General features: G+C 28.0%; 1 protein-coding gene across 2 annotated transcripts in view; it reads left to right on the forward strand.

Annotated features, from left to right (window-relative positions):
* The first annotated feature begins 3,189 nt into the window (after window positions 1–3,189).
* The window catches only part of LOC111035758 (NACHT domain- and WD repeat-containing protein 1), a 203,424-nt gene continuing 188,024 nt past the window's right edge, over window positions 3,190–18,589 (forward strand). Inside the window, exon 1 of one of the 2 annotated variants that reach the window (XM_022317549.1) lies at window positions 3,190–3,526. The gene's annotated coding sequence lies outside the window, so the exon portion shown is untranslated. The remainder of the gene's footprint in view (window positions 3,527–18,589) is intronic. The other variant, XM_022317702.1, reaches the window with a different exon arrangement.

The following is an 18,589-nucleotide window of genomic DNA, read 5'->3' on the forward strand; positions in this document are numbered from 1 at the left end:
AACAAGAGTAATGTTTCTCAAATAAATTAATTGTGTTTAATCTTTGACTTAAAAAGTCAATAAGTTAAAATGTGTGTATTCATTTGATGCATTCAGCGATTATTATTAGTCGACAGCTGTAAAGCCAACTTAGGGACATAAAAACTTGATGAATTTGATTATTAAATAAATTACAGATCTTTTGAGTCACAGACGGTTATACAAAACCAGTGTGATAAATTGGGATTACAAAACCCATTAGGGTAACAACTTTTTGTAACTTATTTTCTAAAATGCATTTTTATTTATCGGGAACGAAAATGCAGAGAATAATCGACTACCTTCGGTTTTCAGTCGTCTGATGCTGAAGATAATTTACTTTCGAAACGAATCAATCAACCATTATAAACGCATGATACTCTTATTAAAATTTCTCTCGTACTTATGGTTTTCTTTAAATCAATTTGGTGATAAATAAATAATGTGAGTTGATTTCTTTGAATTCATGAAACGAATATTAATATATATATTTAGGAATTATTTAATATAAACATTTGATTTTAGCATATTGCATTATGTTTTATTCCTAAACCTTCGTGTATTGAGATGTTTCAAAATTTGTTGCTCTTCTAGTATATTCTTCACTTTTTGATTCACAGAATCGAAGTTATATGATTAGCGTGGTAATGTAAAAATAATTATTTAACGAGTGTAAGTTTTCAACTTGGTTATGTCCTAATATGTGATTTTCCAAAAAAAAAAATATCTATTTATTTTTTATGGTGATACAATATAATACATCATATTTTGCATGTCATGTATTATATGCAATAAAAATGCATTCATTTAATTGTATTTAACTCAAACTATTATGAAATAATTTAAGATTATAAATTGTTTTAAAAAATATTCTATTTTAGTACACATACTATAACTTACGAGAGTCCTTCGTATTTCTGTGTTTCGAATTTGAGTATCCATTATTCTTTTTCAACCCGAATTATATTTGTTTGTTATTTAAAAACACAATAACCGGAAATAACTGGCAACTCTAATTTTGAATGATGGCAAATGTGTTACGTATAATATGTTTAGAGGTATTGACTGATTTACTTTAAAATATGGGTTCATGTATTTGCATACTTGTGTATTGTGCACAGGTAAACCTCGTATTACTAAAATGATCTTAAATAATGGTATACTTCATATTTCAGACAGCCTGATTTGTTCGTCCTACGACACCGTTGTATTGTTGTACGACACTTCATGGTGTGTCGGATACATCGAAATTAATATGTTCTTAATATGCTTAAACGCGACTTTGTACGCTTTAGATAAACCACCGATGTGTAATACGATATGCGCACTAATACACCTTGATATGACAACATTAAATCGATTTTATATTATCCAACATGTATTATAATATTATAACTCTAGGTATATCCCAGTATACACGGTAGAGGTTTATGCCGATAATATACCATACAAAAAAGTATAGTTACGTTCAGACTCTCCTGAAGGTCTGAGTAGAAACCTCAAGTTTGGCAAGCACTAGCAAGTGGCAACAATAATAGCCTACGATATTATTATGTATGGAGTTCAGTTTAAAAAACGACCGTGTATATTATTATACTTAACAACATTTGGTTTTCAGACTCGAGACTGGAATTACAATGTAATGCATATCAATCACTTTTTTTCCAAGAAAAAAAAAACGCCGAAGTACAATTTTAGTCGTTAAAATATATTATAGAAAACGTGCTTGTTCACTCCACAAATTCAATATAATATTCTCGGCTACGGGTGCCGCATACATTCATTATTTCGTCTCTTATTTTTTCAGTCAATAGTACTTTAAGACCAATTTGACAAAATATATATTTTTTTTTTATCATCAGCTGTTTACATTTACGAAGTCAATTTATTGTGCCTAAATAAATACACAAAAAAAAATGTATAATTGTTCAGGTTTAAAAGTTGTATATACTATATACACTAAAAATCAATCCAGTACTTCATTATCACAAATATTTGTTAGAGAAAAGGTAAATTAGGGGGCTTTGGAAGAAAATTAATATTGTATTTATTAAGAGGTTTTTTCAAAAATTTCAATGCAAATAAAGATTAAGTGTAGTAAACAAACAAATTACAATTAGCTACATTAATAAGTTATTGATTGATTATAAGTTAATATTTAAAATGAAGCTTTGGAATTCTCAGTTACTTAATAACATTGCATTTAGTTATGTACTCATATCGATAAAAATGATATGTTTTTCACTATTTTCACATTAATTATACTCCCTTAAATAATAAGCAGTTATTTTATGGATTTGAACAAACTACAGTACTCAGAACTTCAGAACTGTACTATTATTGTACCTACATTGCCTATTCACAACGCCGTATGACCACTTTCCTTGTAGTTAGACTATAGTGTAACTGGATTAATTTTTTTTACGATCTTCGTAGACTCAGGCGATCGTCTATCTTGAATTAAAGCGAACTTGGATGGGAGTGGAATATCATAATTTAAAATTTTACTCTGTAAGAATATAAATATTGTAAGGTATCAAAAAAAAAAAAGAAAAAAAATCATGCAAAGTTCTGGAAAAATTCGTTGAGTATTATTTATCGACGACAGCTGTTAAAAATCTATGCAAGTCGATGGATCGATAGTCGATTATAATAACCGTCGATACATTAAAATCATTGCGGAAGGAAGGAACATAATACCCATGATATTTTATTTTTGTGTCAAGAGTATTCAAATAAGGTCGTACGTAATATCATCGAAATGTACAAAAAATATCGGATGACTGTGCAGCAGGTTGTGGAGAAACTTTTTTTGGAAAAGTCACGTGTTTCACCGCATCCGGCATCGACAGCAACTGCCTCACAACACGACGCTGTATTTATTGTTCTTCGAGCACGCCGGAGTTGGCGGGTGACCCACAGACGTAATCGTGGCGTTCGGTGGCGGCGTGGGAGAGAAAAAGTAAAAACGTTTCCCGTCGCCGTCCCACCGGTGCGTTTCGTTGCGGTGCCGTGGACTCGCGCGACAGGGCGCCCCTTGTGTTTTCTCTCGCTGGTCAGCCAGCGTTGCCAGGGGGACTGCCGCCAGCACGGCGACGCGGAAAAGCCGGGAAACGCGACGCGCGCACGGGGAAAAACCCGCGCGTCATCAAGTGTTGCACCTCTTTAACGTTTGCACGCCACGACCGTACGCACGGCGAAGCTCTCAGTCGCGCGTTGTTCGCCCGTGCCCGTCGCCGTCGTCGTTGCGCCAGCGATCTCGTTTCGATATAATATTATTATACTTTCTACGAGAGTAGAACTTTCCGATTTGGTTCAATCCCTCGCTCGCTCTCTCTCTCTCTCTCACTCTCTCTCGTTCACTCTTTATCTCTCCCTCTCTCTCTCACTCTCTCTCCCCCTCTCTCTCTCTTTCCCCTCTGTACGTCCCCCCTCCCTCAAGACCGTTCACTCTCGCAGTCCATCGCCGTTTGGCGGTTTTTTTTTATCGACACTGCTGGACACCGATGTAAGTATACATTGCACATACGACCATACTATACCGTGGAGACTAATAGTTGGGGGCCATAATATAGACTCTAATAGTATACTTGTTGAGTCTCGTGTTAAAAATTATACAGTACCTACTAGGTATCACAATAGTTGTATCCTAGGTCAAAATAAACATTTACCTTACTTTTTTGTATGATCTAAAACTGTTAAAATCCTGAGTTGTTAAATATTTACAGGTAAGGTCTAGTGTTTTTTATTTAAACAGTTGAAAAAAAAACAATGTTATTTAAATAATCAGAAATAATTTAAAAATTCTTCTTTGCGAATTAGTTATTTTTATTTTAAAATGCAGATTTAGTACCGTGAAACTTTTTTCGACGATTATATTTTCATATTCATTTTTTTTAAAACGTTTACATGTTATTTTGTATAATATCATTTTTCAGACACTTATGGAATAAAAACTTAAATCCGTCAATAGAAAACGTTTGTCTTTTTTACTAAACATAATAATATTAGGCTTGTCCATTATGTATGGAATGTGAACAAATACTGGCAGAATTACCAGTTTATAATATTGTTGTGTATTTAAAAAAATATAATATTCAAAATTGTTTAGATTAGATGATTACGAAAAATTCGTAGGTCGAAAAAATCAGAATTAATATGCATATATTCGTACATCAGACTCAAAAAAATGGTTATGAACCTAATATTTGGCTAAACTATTTAGTATTTAGTATACTCAGACCTAATTCGTATTTAATTTAAAACTGTTATTATTTTTTAGCTGAACTCTAATACAGCTGTATATTTTAATAGATTTAATATTTAAAGGAAGTTGAACAAGGAGCCTCATACTAAAATAGTAGTGTTTGAGCACTTCCGATATTACACGACCATTTGTATTTTATAAGTTTGTGATAAAACTTTTAAGATGTCCGATATAAATATTTTTCTATTGAATGTATAAACGAATATATACATATATTATCATCTAAGGCTGCCAGAACGGAAAACGACTTTTGTGGTTGGGAAACGTTAGATATGCCACTTTATACAACTAACTTTTATTCTATAGAATTCTGATACATTTTTTATGGTATCATTTACGCAAACATCGTTAATGAAAAAAAAATCTTTACTTATTTATATTATTAATAGGTATATTATACATATAGAATTTTAAATTAAAAATTAATTTATTCGATATCAGTTATACAAGCAAAGGGAAATTGATATTTTGATAATTACATTTTTGCCATTGCAATCTGTGACGTCCCGTTAAATTTAAAAATTGGAACGCTAATTATATTGTAGTCACAATATTGTAAGCTTGTTATATACATATATATATATATAATATGGTGTTCGTTTGGAAACAGCTATTTAAATGTGTCAACGCTATAATATGTTGTATCCTTCCTCTTTCCTTCTTTTATTGATATTAATGAGTGATTGTGTTTTTTTTCAAAACAATAGGTACCTACATTTATTTGATTAAAATTTTTTTTTCATATTACGAAAAACGTTTTCTATTATCATATGAAGAAACAATAACACAACATGTACGTTTATTTGCTCATTGTATTTTTGACTCTCCGTTAGAATATCAAAATAAGGAGGTTTAAGTTCATGTTGACCATGTCAACATATTAATATGACATCAAATAATATTTAATAATATAAATACTTTAACCAATAATGCATTATAAATAAAAGAGGTAAAACGTCATTGTCTTTATAAACAAATTAAACTCTTTATGATAGTATTATTATATAAGATTACAAAATATCACTTAAGGTCTATTAAAATTAAAGTCAAGATGAAATCTAGAACGAGGGTAAAAATTGTTTTATATATATTATTGAAAAATATATGTATTTATATAGAGGATACATAGGTTTCATAGGTTTATATATTACTGAGAAATAATTTTAGTTACTCGACAACAATCCACAAAATAATCGGTTTTTGTTTACAATTTTCAAATTGACTTCGATAGCCATCCGTTGAACAATAATAATGAGTTAGAATTCCTTTACGTTATGAAGAACACAACGTAATTTAATAAGGAATAGCATGCACTTGTCATAACAATACAGTTATTATTTTATTAACTTTCGATAGAGGTGTTTTATTTTATGGCCGTATACATCTAGCAATATAAAAAATTATTAATTATTGTTGTTTCAGCCTAATAGGGATGGAGAATAATTAGCATCAAACACGTCATATTTTAAGTTTTGTTTTATCCAACATTTTTGGCGGGTATAGTCTTTCGGTTTTATTTTTTTTGTGCTCGAAAAAACCCATAAATATAGCTCTCAAGCCCCAATAAATTCCTGAGATTCATTACACGGATTATTACTTCAAACTCGGCTTCTTTCTACTTTGTTGTCCACCAAAAGTTGCGCACGCTCGACGGTCCAAAGTTATTTGCGTCCTTAACTTATCCTACCCAGCTATAGTTGAACATTTTGAAACGATAACTAATGGTTTTGTAACTAGATATGATGAAATATGACGTTACATTGTATTGGATAAGAACAGAATAGAGAAAATATAGGTGAATGGTGTTTAGAGAGGGTGAGCATTATCGAAATTCAGACTGAAAGTTTGAAAGGGAATGGGATGTTATGTACTAGAGTTTAGTAATGCTTTCAAAGTAGTACGAACAATAGGATATTGTGAAGGTAAACAAAAATCGTTTAGTAATTTAATGCCAAGTAGTGTTACATATCATGATGCTTAAACCTACTTGATATTGAATATAATACGAGGTAATGATTTATGCTTAAATGCTTTAGAAATCAATTATAGTTTACTATTATGTTCTCAATAAATTATATTCAATGTATTGAATTCACGTTTTACAAAGTATTTTTTAATTTTTTGACCTAAAAAAAAAAATATAAAGCATTCAAAAATGTGTTTTTAATACATTAAGATACTATACATGGATACTGGCATATGAAGTTTTCTGTTATACCCCAATAGTATGTTTAATTTGATTGATTTTCTATACATACTGAAATTCGTGGTTATTATACTTGTGTTTGTGCTTACAAAAATGAAATATACAAATCAACCTGATAAGAAACACCTACTATACCGATAATGCTAAGTTCCTGAATACCGGCCCGTAATACTTACATTATTTACGAGTCTAATATGATACACAAAATTATATTAACTAATGTGATATTTTAATAATACCAGATATTATAAAAAAAAAACAAATAATTATAATTATGTATAAAAACAGAAAATATTATAAATACCTAATATAATTAATATAATATCGTTTATATGGTACATTAAATTCTATTGGTAAGGAAAATATACTGTCAAATTATTTTGGTTTCTTATGAAATCGACACACATAATGTGTTGGCAACTTCCTCAAATATAGTCTGAACGAAAGAAACACACAAACTATGGTTAGGCACATAGATTTCGTAATTTTATTTCATTGCCTACACGAGGAAATTTATTGACCTTTATGAGACTATACGACCATAATAGACCGTAAGTACACGTGTAGGCTGTAGAATTAACTCAAGTACATCATTGTAGACAATCGTTATAGTGTTTTAACATCGTTAGTTCCGAAATATATGTTGATTATTTATTGTTGATGTATATTATTGGATAATGATGTTTGTTGAGTATTAACATCAATTCAGAGAGTGATTTATCGCTTACTCTCTATCTCGCTCCCTCTATTTCTCTTTATCCTTCTTGCTCTAAAAAAACAACTTATACTACTTTTACCAAACAATATAGGTAGTTATTTTGTTTCAGTTCAATAGTAAATTTATATTTTATATTTAATTAATTTATGATGGATATTGGATAGGTAGTATAATATTTCGTATTATTTTTACCGTCAGCTGTAATATTCAAGAAAAACCACTATTATTACTACCCATTACATAGCGACCTCGTCTACAGTTAAAAATTTACCTCGGGTTTCTCTAATGGTATTAACCAAAGGGTAAATGTATACTGATGTTTGCGTTTTTGCTCGACGCAGACAATATGATTATCAATGAGTGAAATAATTACACGAAGCACTAATGAACTTGTTTTTGAGCAGCGTGTGTGTGAAGCACCAATGGATGCTAGTAATGATTATGCAGGGCATCGGTAACGTCAGCAATTTTAAAGTTCAGTCAAATGTGGTTCATTTAATCATATAGTAACCATGAGGTGGATATCGATGATGTACTATAAACGATACTCAACCTCGTCGAATAGCAGAATCTCCACTTTTGCATTGACATTGAACGAGTTATATTTCCATAATATGATGGAAATTATAATGATCTCCACCATTTGATAGCAACTATGTTGAAATACTCTAAAAAAGTTTTCTACAAACAGACATATAGAGCTACAGAAACGGAATATAATATAAATTTAATACTAACTTATCATGACCCGGTTTCACTTAAAATTATAGATGGACGAATGTGTTGAGTTTTTTAATGTATATATAATATTTTTCATTGCTTTAAATTGAAAATGTATTAAGAAATAATACCCAGTACCTAATTGGTAAGTAGTATAATAATTATTCTCGAATTCTTAGTTTTGAGGGGTGGGGCAAAAATTATCATTTATTAATTATAAGGAGAATAAGTTGTAAAAGTCTTTAATCTGGGTTGAATTAAGTACCTTGACTGTGTGCAAAAAAATGAGTACAAGTTCTAAACAATAAGCCAAATAAAATATATAATGTACTTTAACGGTAGATATTGCAATGAAAATGCATAATGTAAAATAATCACTCCTAGCTACTATATTATTATTTTTGGATTATTATCTATTACCTATATGATGATTACTGTTTTCTCACGTTACATAATATAATATGTGTACAAAACACACTGTTCAATTGTTGCGGTGAACGCAATAATACGGCAATGGAATAAACGTAAACTGTGAAATGTCGAGATAAGGCAACTGTGTAGTGTTTATTTTTCTCGACGAAATTAACTAATACCTAACTCTTATAGGTATGCCACTATAACGTCAAAAGCGTTTCGTTCTCTGATAACTTGAATAAGAAGCAATTATTATAATTGCGTTAGAAGGGTTTCACTGGGCGGAAAACTACAATAAATGAGACACTGAACGACTTTTAGACGTAATAATAATTTATGAACAAATTCGACAGGTTTACTTGCTTATTTTTAACTTAATTTTAAGAGCTCTTATTTGAGCACTTTTAATATTTTTTTTAAACATTTTGTTTATTACTCCATGAAAACGATCGATTGTGCTAGATCAAACTATTAATGTAATAATAAATTGTTATCTTTACATTTTTGCATAATACCTATATCTATGTCTTGTATGTTATTGTTGTATTATATTTTTCATAGTCAGTATTTCGTCAATGAACCGATTTCTCCATTCCCGAGAGCATAATATCTAAATTAATATAAATCGATAATATTTACTATTGTATGTTGTAAATGTATAACGTTGGTACTTTTAAAATATCAAGATTCCAATGTATAAATCTGATATTCCAAAGTAGAAAATTGTCTGAATTTCGAAGTGTACATAAAATAAAATCAGTTAGTTCATATTTTATATAATATGCAAAACATATTTATAGTTACTTTGGGGATTGACGATTATACAATGAATTATAATCTTTGAATTTATTACAAATGCATAATTTATTGTACATTCATCATAATCGAGTCGGTTGTGTTTCTGGGTAATATTATAATTTCGTTTGAATATTTATCATCTCATGGTGGTCTTGTAAACCGAAATGAACAAAAACACATAGTTGACGGGTCAAAAGTTAATGCGAACGAAATCCTTTTTATTTACAGAATTGTTTTAATCGTTAAAATAATAATTGTTTTTCAGTTAAAGTAACCGTCTATTTATAGAAGTATCGAATATTATGCCGCTGTATATTGTTTAGGTGTATAATGGAGAATAAGTTAATTTTGACTAGGTGAATGTTTCATAAAGTTGCAATGTACAATTAATTAATAGGTAATTTACAATGTTCGTCTATGTTATATTTGTAGTATACCAACATTTGTATAATAAGATATTTTTAGCATCTGTGAGTTCTGACTCATCTTAATTGGATTTACAAAGCCTATTTCTTTATGACAAAAAAAACATCTTAGGGCATAAAATATAAAATATATTATGATCCTAAAGTAGGTATATAATATTATGTCAAGAAGTTGAAAATCGTTGATATTTTTAGAGCTAACTTATTTAGATAAAATTGAAATTGTAAGATGTGTTCGTTATTCAATAAATTCAATTATAAGTTAGGCTAGCTTACTATTATATGCAATTGATGTATTGTTATAAATATTATTAAATATGTGTTGGGTTTTTTTGGCTAAATAAGTATTTACTTAAAATCCCAAATTGCTTATAAACCAATGATTTCACTTATATTATTAAAAAACATGCATTTTTTACTGATGACTTGTAAATGTTTTAAATTATGAAGAAATAGTTTAAACTATTTACTTTTCATTCGTAAAAAACGAAACTACTTTTGGGAAATCATTATAAAAATGCAAAGTGATATTTATTTTGGTATGCAACTCTAAGAAGAAATAGTGTTTTTATTTTTTTACGAAGTCATGAAACCAAAAAAAAAATGAATACTAATATTTGCTAAAATGAAACTAATCATAATATAGTAGTTGCATTACGTATATTATATTATGTCAATAATTTCAATAACTATGATAAATACAGATACTACATGCTATAATATTGTAGAGGCATTATATAATGTTACATGATTTCAATATTCACTTTATTATTACATATAATATGACGAACAAAACTTCTTGAAGAATGAAAAAAAAAATGTAGAATAAGTAAATTGATTTTGGTTTTACAAATATTAAATCGAAATCATTTTAAAAACAAAATCGTTGAATTGAATACCCCGTCAGTGTTAAATAAATGCAATAATATAAAATAAAACATGAAAAATCCACTTGTTACACAATAGAGTCTTCAGATCAGTACATTTTATAAATTGAATCTTTTGACCTCATCATTTTCGTGCATTTGAGCTTTTGGAGTAAAGCGAGTACGTAATATTATCACAACTCCGATAATATCATTCGATTGAGTATCTGGTCGTGCGATATTGAATATATTATATTAAGTTAGGTCACAAGAGGATAGAGTTAAACCATTACAGCAATCAGATCAAACTGAATGGAAATGTTATATTTTTTATTACGTTTTCCTGGTTTTTATTTTATTTTACCATCAATAATTGTGGAATAACGGTGACATTCCACATCCACTGTCTACAAACTGAATCCTAAAATGATTTGATTTTCACAAAGTTTATTCCACCATATAGGTTATTATAACTGATAAAGTTATTTTCATGCATAGTATAATTTTGAACATTAAATGGTAGATGAACTTGAAAATAAGCCATTACATACGAATCAGTACTAAACATTTTCATCTCAAAATATTCAAAAAACTGATTAAGTAGTTTATTAAAGATAAAATAATGTTCTTAATAATGGAACTATTCATTCTGCTAATTTTGATTTGTAATTAATATTTGATAAAACTGATGTAGGTAATACTCAATAAAGACGGGGCCAATGGACGATCTGTGAAAAGTAAAACAAATGTAATTTATTTTTATTGCCTGCAATTTCCAAGGTATTGTGTAAACGGTTCATTGGCCTTATTGGCTATAATTAATTAAAGTCTGTAACTGAAGTGACTTGTGCAAATAATGATTATAATATTATTTACTATCCATCAAAATATTGCAATAAATTAAAGTAATCATATTAGTTTTAAATCATTAAATATTTCGTTAATTTTTTTTTATGTTTAACTCCTATTTTTCTATACGCGGTCAGTTTTTTTATAATTACTTGAGATTAATAAATGTGTTTGAGATATTATATTGAGTTGTAGTAAAGTTGTCTTGTAACACAACTGTATGAGTTAGGTAGTAGAAAAACGCGTAAGCTTTCATTTTAAATAAAATACAGATTACTGATTGTGTTTTTGAGTGCAGGTTATTAAAATAAAAAAAAAAAAACCAAGAAATCTATTTGTTGTTATTTTTTGAAAATCTCAAATAATTTGTGACTTTATTTGGGGGTTTTTGTGTGACCCGAAGAATCGTTTGACGATACTTCGTTGCGTCGACGCAACTAAATGCTGAAGCCGAATACGGAGCACATTAGATTTTTTGTTTTTATACTATATAAAATGCATAGATCTTATACGGAGGAGGAAAACATTGGATAATTATTAATCATAGAACAGCATAAAATAATCTATTTTTTTTTTTTGTAATATTTCTAGTTAATCATGATTTATACACTCACTAAACATTAATTTGACCGACGGAGAAAAGCATGTTGGCGTAAAAACTGTACCAATAATATTTTATTATAGAAAAAAAATAGATTAAATCAAATCAATAAATATGGTATTCCATATAAATATATAACATAAAATAATATAATGTAAGAATACGGAGGTTCCCAAGCTTGTAATGGAAATTTTTTGAAAATTATTTAAATTTTGGAGAAATACAATAATATCAATGATTTTTTTTTTGCTGTTACGAATAAAAAAAAAAAGAATAATTTTGAATTGAATTTTATACAAAATGTTTAACAAGAAATTTGTTTTAGCATTACATTGCTATCTTTTCAATAACTACTAATCGATTGTGTCGTGTTGACACGATCACAGTAAATTCGTAATTGTCACAAATGCAAATAACAATTTATGATAAAACTAATATTTTAAACATCAACGAAAAGTAATAGAAACACTTGTCTAAAAAATGTGTTATTTAAAAATATAACTTGACTCACTAAAATGATAATAGCGACCCACTTTTGGGTCCTCTGTACTAATATGTATTTATTACATTACATAACATTGTACTCAGAATTCGTCTGATATTTATATTTTATTATTAAATATTTTATTTCATAATAATATATCTAAGCATTAGTAAACGGTAAAATATAGACAATACTATAATATACATGCTGGCATGTACCAGCCGTCAATTATTGTATAGTATTGATATTATTATAATTATTATCAAATAAGGCCATGTGAATGACTTTTCTGACCCGTGACAGCCAACATTGTTCTACCATAGCTATAGGGGCGATTAAGTTTATCAGTTCACCGTGAGTATGAATGAAATTTAACTAATTAAAATATTATATTAAAGCAAAATCAAACTAATATTATATATATATATATATATATATATACATCCGAGTAAGCGAACCTGGTAAAACATAAATACCTAACCAGTGCGTAATTCGCAATGCCGTTGCTCCCATATCGATGGGAGGGGACGCACCGTCCATGGTACCTTTAATTAGGCGTATTCAAGGTAAAAATATATTGTGTCGGCGTTGTTTTAGTGAGTGGTTGTGCCTCATCATAAATAGGTGTTGCTTCAACGGTTCTAAGTTTATATTTAAGGGGATATTATTAGATACACGAATTATATTTCTAATGGTGTCTAACGTTACAAAAATTAAAATAAAAACAACAAAATAGTAGAAAACGCCCGGCACTAACTAGTCCCACCTTTTAGCTGAATACTTAATGTTTAAGTATGCAGAGCTCTCGTCATACTCGATGATGATTGAGACGATTAAGTTACAAAAATAATAATACAATACTGTAGTTGTCACTTTGTCAGCAAGGTGCGTAATGCAGATAATCATACCTATTTTATGAAATCATTGACGGGTAACTTTTTTTATTCCTATTTATCCATAACATTGGCTAAATACCGGATGAATACCTCCTAAATACACGATAAACCGGCTTATCCGTAATAGTGTTTCCAACATTTTTAAACTATCGCGTTCGTTGTCTTCGCTATAAACGAACGAACGAAAATATTCGTCCATACAACATTATTAAGTTACTCGGAAATGGGGTCTGCCGAATTCATTTTAAAATATACGTACGTCAAATGACCAAGTTTCGAGAATGTGTCAATCATAATAATCTTTACTTTACTGCTGAAAATCGGTCTGATATAGCGCATTAGTGCGGTAATGAAAAGAATATCTTTTTTCGATCGACAAATCCCACAGGAATCGTCCGTCGTTATATATTTTCTCGATGGTTCACAGAAATGTTTTTGAAAAAAGCCTATAAAATTGTATTGTTGTATTCGAATCTTAACACATAGCTTTTGCTTTATAAATTATCATTTTATTGATAAACAGGTCCATCAATATTGTTGTGTAACAATAACGGAGTGGGTCACATAAGGATACTGACTACGTAATCCTCAAGATATTTTCCAAACGCACATTTCAAAAGACCCCGTATCGTATACTATTCAAACGTATTGTTTGGAAACACGTAGCTAACTTGTTATATATTTTTTAGAACTTTGCGATACACGCCAAACAAGATGATTGAGCTTTCTCACACCGAAATTGAAATAGTTTTAGAATTATACTTACAAAAGTTCGTCAGAATAATTAATTATGTCATCGGAAACAATGTCGGTTGACGAAACATGGTACTTATGTTAGACTAATAATAATGAACTTAATAATTGTATTGTATAATAATATAGTAACGCATACGTATGTATACAATCAAATATCTTTATTACATACCTACAATATATAATTTATATACACTATACAGGATGATTCAAAATTTATGTTATAGCCATATTATCATATAAATATTCAAAATAGTGAGAAATATATAGTACAAACGTCTTTTTATTTAGAAATATCTATTAGGTAGTATATTTTATAATTTTAAAATTGTTTACAGTATTTTAGGGGGGTTTTGGAGGGTCAATTTTAGATATTCAAATGGAAACCTACACTTTTTTCGCAAACATAATCTGAAGACAATTTTTAAAAAAAAGTTGGTGCATGAAAACATTCATAAATTAAAAATGCTAGGCTTAAGAGCTATTTAAAAAAATTATAAGTTTTTATTTGAATTTCTAAAGTTGACACCCCAAAACTCTCCTAGAATTTTATAATCAACTATGAATTATTGAAATCATGATAGATGTTTCTAAATCAAACAAAAATGTGTATTATAATCACTTAGGTTTTAGTTGGTTTTCTGACCCCCCAAACCCCCCTAAAATATTGTATGTATATTGTATATGTGTATCTGGTGCGGAGGAATTTAATTCCAAGAGCCAAGGAAATGGAAAGAATTGTGATTAATGACTGAATAATGAAAAGAGGGACGAACCACGGTTTCATTTATCCAGTTGTAATGGGGACCCAGGAGACTAAAAGAACAAACATAGATTATTTATTTTTTTACATGAGACATGGCGTGTCTATTCCACCATAAATTATGACGTAAAGTATTGGAAGATTGATTTATTACTTTGACGATAGAACTTCCCCGGGTATATATATAGTTTTTATTGTTATTATTACTTTATTTTGGAGGAATTTTTTACTCTGTAAAAGTTTAAACGTCAAGCAAACGCCACTAAACGGTAAACTATATAAACGTTCTTTGTACATTATTTCATTTTAATATAGACTCAATAAAAAATAAATTATTTTCAGTAATTTTTTCACGTAAACATTAAACAACTTAAAAAATTAATACACTGATCATTTGATTAAACTTACACATTTATACATATTTAATAGTTTTCATACCTAGTTAATGTTTTACACGACTTCAATCAATAGGAATTAAACAGTATCGTATAACTAATAAATAATGTTGTATAGTATCTAAATAATTAAAAATAGTGAAAGTTAAAATATTTAAATTTCATAAATTCGATGTCAATTTAAGGTAGTTCAAGTAAAGTTAAGGCAAAAGAATCACCGCTTGAATACTTTTCCAATATTATGAAAATTAATATAATGAATGAAGTACCTAAAATAGAAAGTATAAGTAATAATTTGGTTTTCATATGACATTCATTATAAAGGATAGTAATTACATTTTTTTTACTAACAGTAAAATCGATTACTCTGTAGAACGCTATCCATATCAAAAAGCATTTTAATGTACTTGAAATAAAAAGCTTTTAACAAAAGGGTATTTGGAAACATAAGGTTTAGATTGTAGTTGCTTGGTTTTATTTTCCATCAGATTATATTGATCTTTTTTTTATGGCTTTGCCTTTTCAATGATTTTTATACAATACAATAAATATTATGTAGAGATAAAAATATATTTTATGTAAAAATCAAAAATTTTTAGTGTTTTGCAAAACCTTAATATAGAAATTTGACTAATTAAGAATTAAATTAATTTATTCACTGTAAAGTATTGGATTTTTATTTTAAATGTATTTTTTACTAAATTATAAATTTAAAAAAAATTGATTACTTTTTGTATAAGTCATTATTATGAAAAATTTACTTATCGGTTATACTTAGGTAATATCAAAACATCTTTGTGTGTTCCAAGAATAAAAATTAAGGAGACTGATCAAACATAAAAATATTTTTAGTACCTAAGGTCAAAAAGGTGAGCACATTTGTATAATAAATAATATTAGTTTCACGAAAATTCACTTCAGTTAATTTAAGTAATAAGGTTTTTTACACCATTTTTTTTTTTAACCGTACTGAGTTTAAGATTATAAAATATAATATGTACAATAAAAAATTTAATTAAAACTGTATCTATTTGTTATTTTTATTTCAGACTATGGGTAAATTAATAAACATTGAATAAATATTTATACTTAATAATTGATTTATTGATTTAGTGGCTCTTAGATTATTATATATATATATATATATATGATGTACAGTATGTACAGTATGTACAGTATATATGTATATAGTTATAGTTGAACACCAGTTATGTTTATTTGTATTTCATTTTATTCTACGAGCTAGGCCCTTTGAAAATATATAATATATTTTATAAACTAATTATGGTTACAAAAACTAACATTGATGTTCAACTGTTAATAGTAAACTTCCGTTACGATAGTTTTTTTTGTATATTTCTCTTTCCTTTAGGATTATTTAATACACTTGCTTAGTTAGTAGCATAATTTTCATATTAAATACATTTTTTACCTTATAAATTATATTATATTACGTAAAAAGTAATCAATAACTATTACGAAAGAAATTTTTTAATTGTCTACACGACTACATAATATTATGATTTTGATATTTTCTATTCAAATTACAATATCGATTTTTTGTTTATCATTTTTCTATTGGGTATAAATCCTAAATGTGTAATCAACCGCTTTATGGATAATATATATGTATTCATATAATATATCAGTCACGACTTTCGTTGATATGGATACCAATTATTTTTTTCATTTTATAAAAAAATATATTTTTAATTAATTTAGATTTTTTTTAATCAATCTTCAATTAGTATTTTTAACAACATTTCATGTGAAAATTGGTATTAATTACAGGTCTTTTTTATGTCTTAAGTTTTATCCGTCTTGCTATAGCCTATAAGTCATATAAAAATTGTAAAATCCACATCAAATTTAATATGCATCATAAAATAGTTATACACATTTCTGAGCCTTGAATAACATACGAGGATCAGCAATTTCATTTTTCTTGTATGCAATAAGAATATTAGAAAATTATTTGTTATTTTCTGTTACCTAAAAGAACAAATTGGCTATAAATTAATAATGATTTTAAATCAATATTATAAAATAAAATTTAACTCACAAAAATGATACTTTTGAGACAGTGCCTATAAATTGAATATAATTATAGCAATGACTGAAATTAGGAATTGTGTGTTTCCTTCTAAACTTTACATTTGTTAGTAAAATGTAAACTATAAAAATGTAGCTACTCCAATAATATGTCTTGTCGACTTTTTTTTTTATCGGTCGTTTCGTAAAGTATATTCAGATTTCGGTCGGAATAGAGGAGCGTTTATTGTATGCAATATATTTTTATTCGCCTAAAAATACATTTTTTTGTGACATAAATGTTTAATATAACTAATAATATGCCTTAATCCAGTTAAATCGTAGTTTTATAGGCTCTGGCTTCTGGGCGGAAATAATACTCCATTTGCTGATGTTTATTATGTTTGTTATATTATTCAATCGTTTACAACATATCAGTAGAATGAAAATTAATCTCAGATACTGGAAATTACTTACTTCAGTTAAGTTGTGGTTTTCAATTTGCTTAGTGATTTTCCGAAAAATACAGGAACCAAACGTTGTAAATAGTTTCTAAAACATATGGGTAAAGATAATCAATATCCATTTGTAATGATTTTAGAAACGCACTAATTCACATTATTTTTTTCGTATGTGTAAATGTTATATACACAGTTAATTGTTAATATCCATTCTAACCACATACAATTGAATTGTATTATAATGATAAATTTGAATAAATCAGAAACATCATTTATAGTTAAGATCTTTTCAATATCAGTGATTGATCGTGAAATTTGCATAAAAATCTAATAAGAGTGTTCCAAGAGGTTACTATACTACGTGTCTAGATTCTTAGTTCTTACGTATTTAATGTTCATGTATTTGGAGAGATGACGTCAAAACATTAAATATAAAGTAGGCATATAATATTTATAAACAGGTACTGCGGAAATGTTACAAGAAGAAAAGTCGTAAAATAAAAATGAAGTATTTCATTCTTATCGATCGGTTTTTCGTAAGTACAATAATATTCTGATTCATTAAATCAATAACTGAAATAAAAAAAATTTGATGATGGCCAACAATTTGTGAATATCATCCCGCCTTATATGATTATGGTTTGTTATGCTAAATTGAAAAATTGACATTATATTTTGCCCATATTAAATTTTGAAAGTACCGACATAATATAGCATATGTTAGGTATTACAAGTTTAAATATTTTAGCATATATTATATACAATGTATGCAACGATAAAGGTAACACTAAACATTTCGTATGCATTACCTTGAATTTGATTCGAATTTTTCACTGGATTAAAAAAAAATAACTTAATTTTAATTCAAAACTCAATAGCACAGGAAAAAAAATAACGTTTCCAAAATTAATGTATTAATAAGTA

The sequence above is a fragment of the Myzus persicae genome, unplaced genomic scaffold (genome assembly GCF_001856785.1).
Source record: "Myzus persicae strain clone G006 unplaced genomic scaffold, MPER_G0061.0, whole genome shotgun sequence".
NCBI lineage: Eukaryota > Metazoa > Arthropoda > Insecta > Hemiptera > Aphididae > Myzus > Myzus persicae.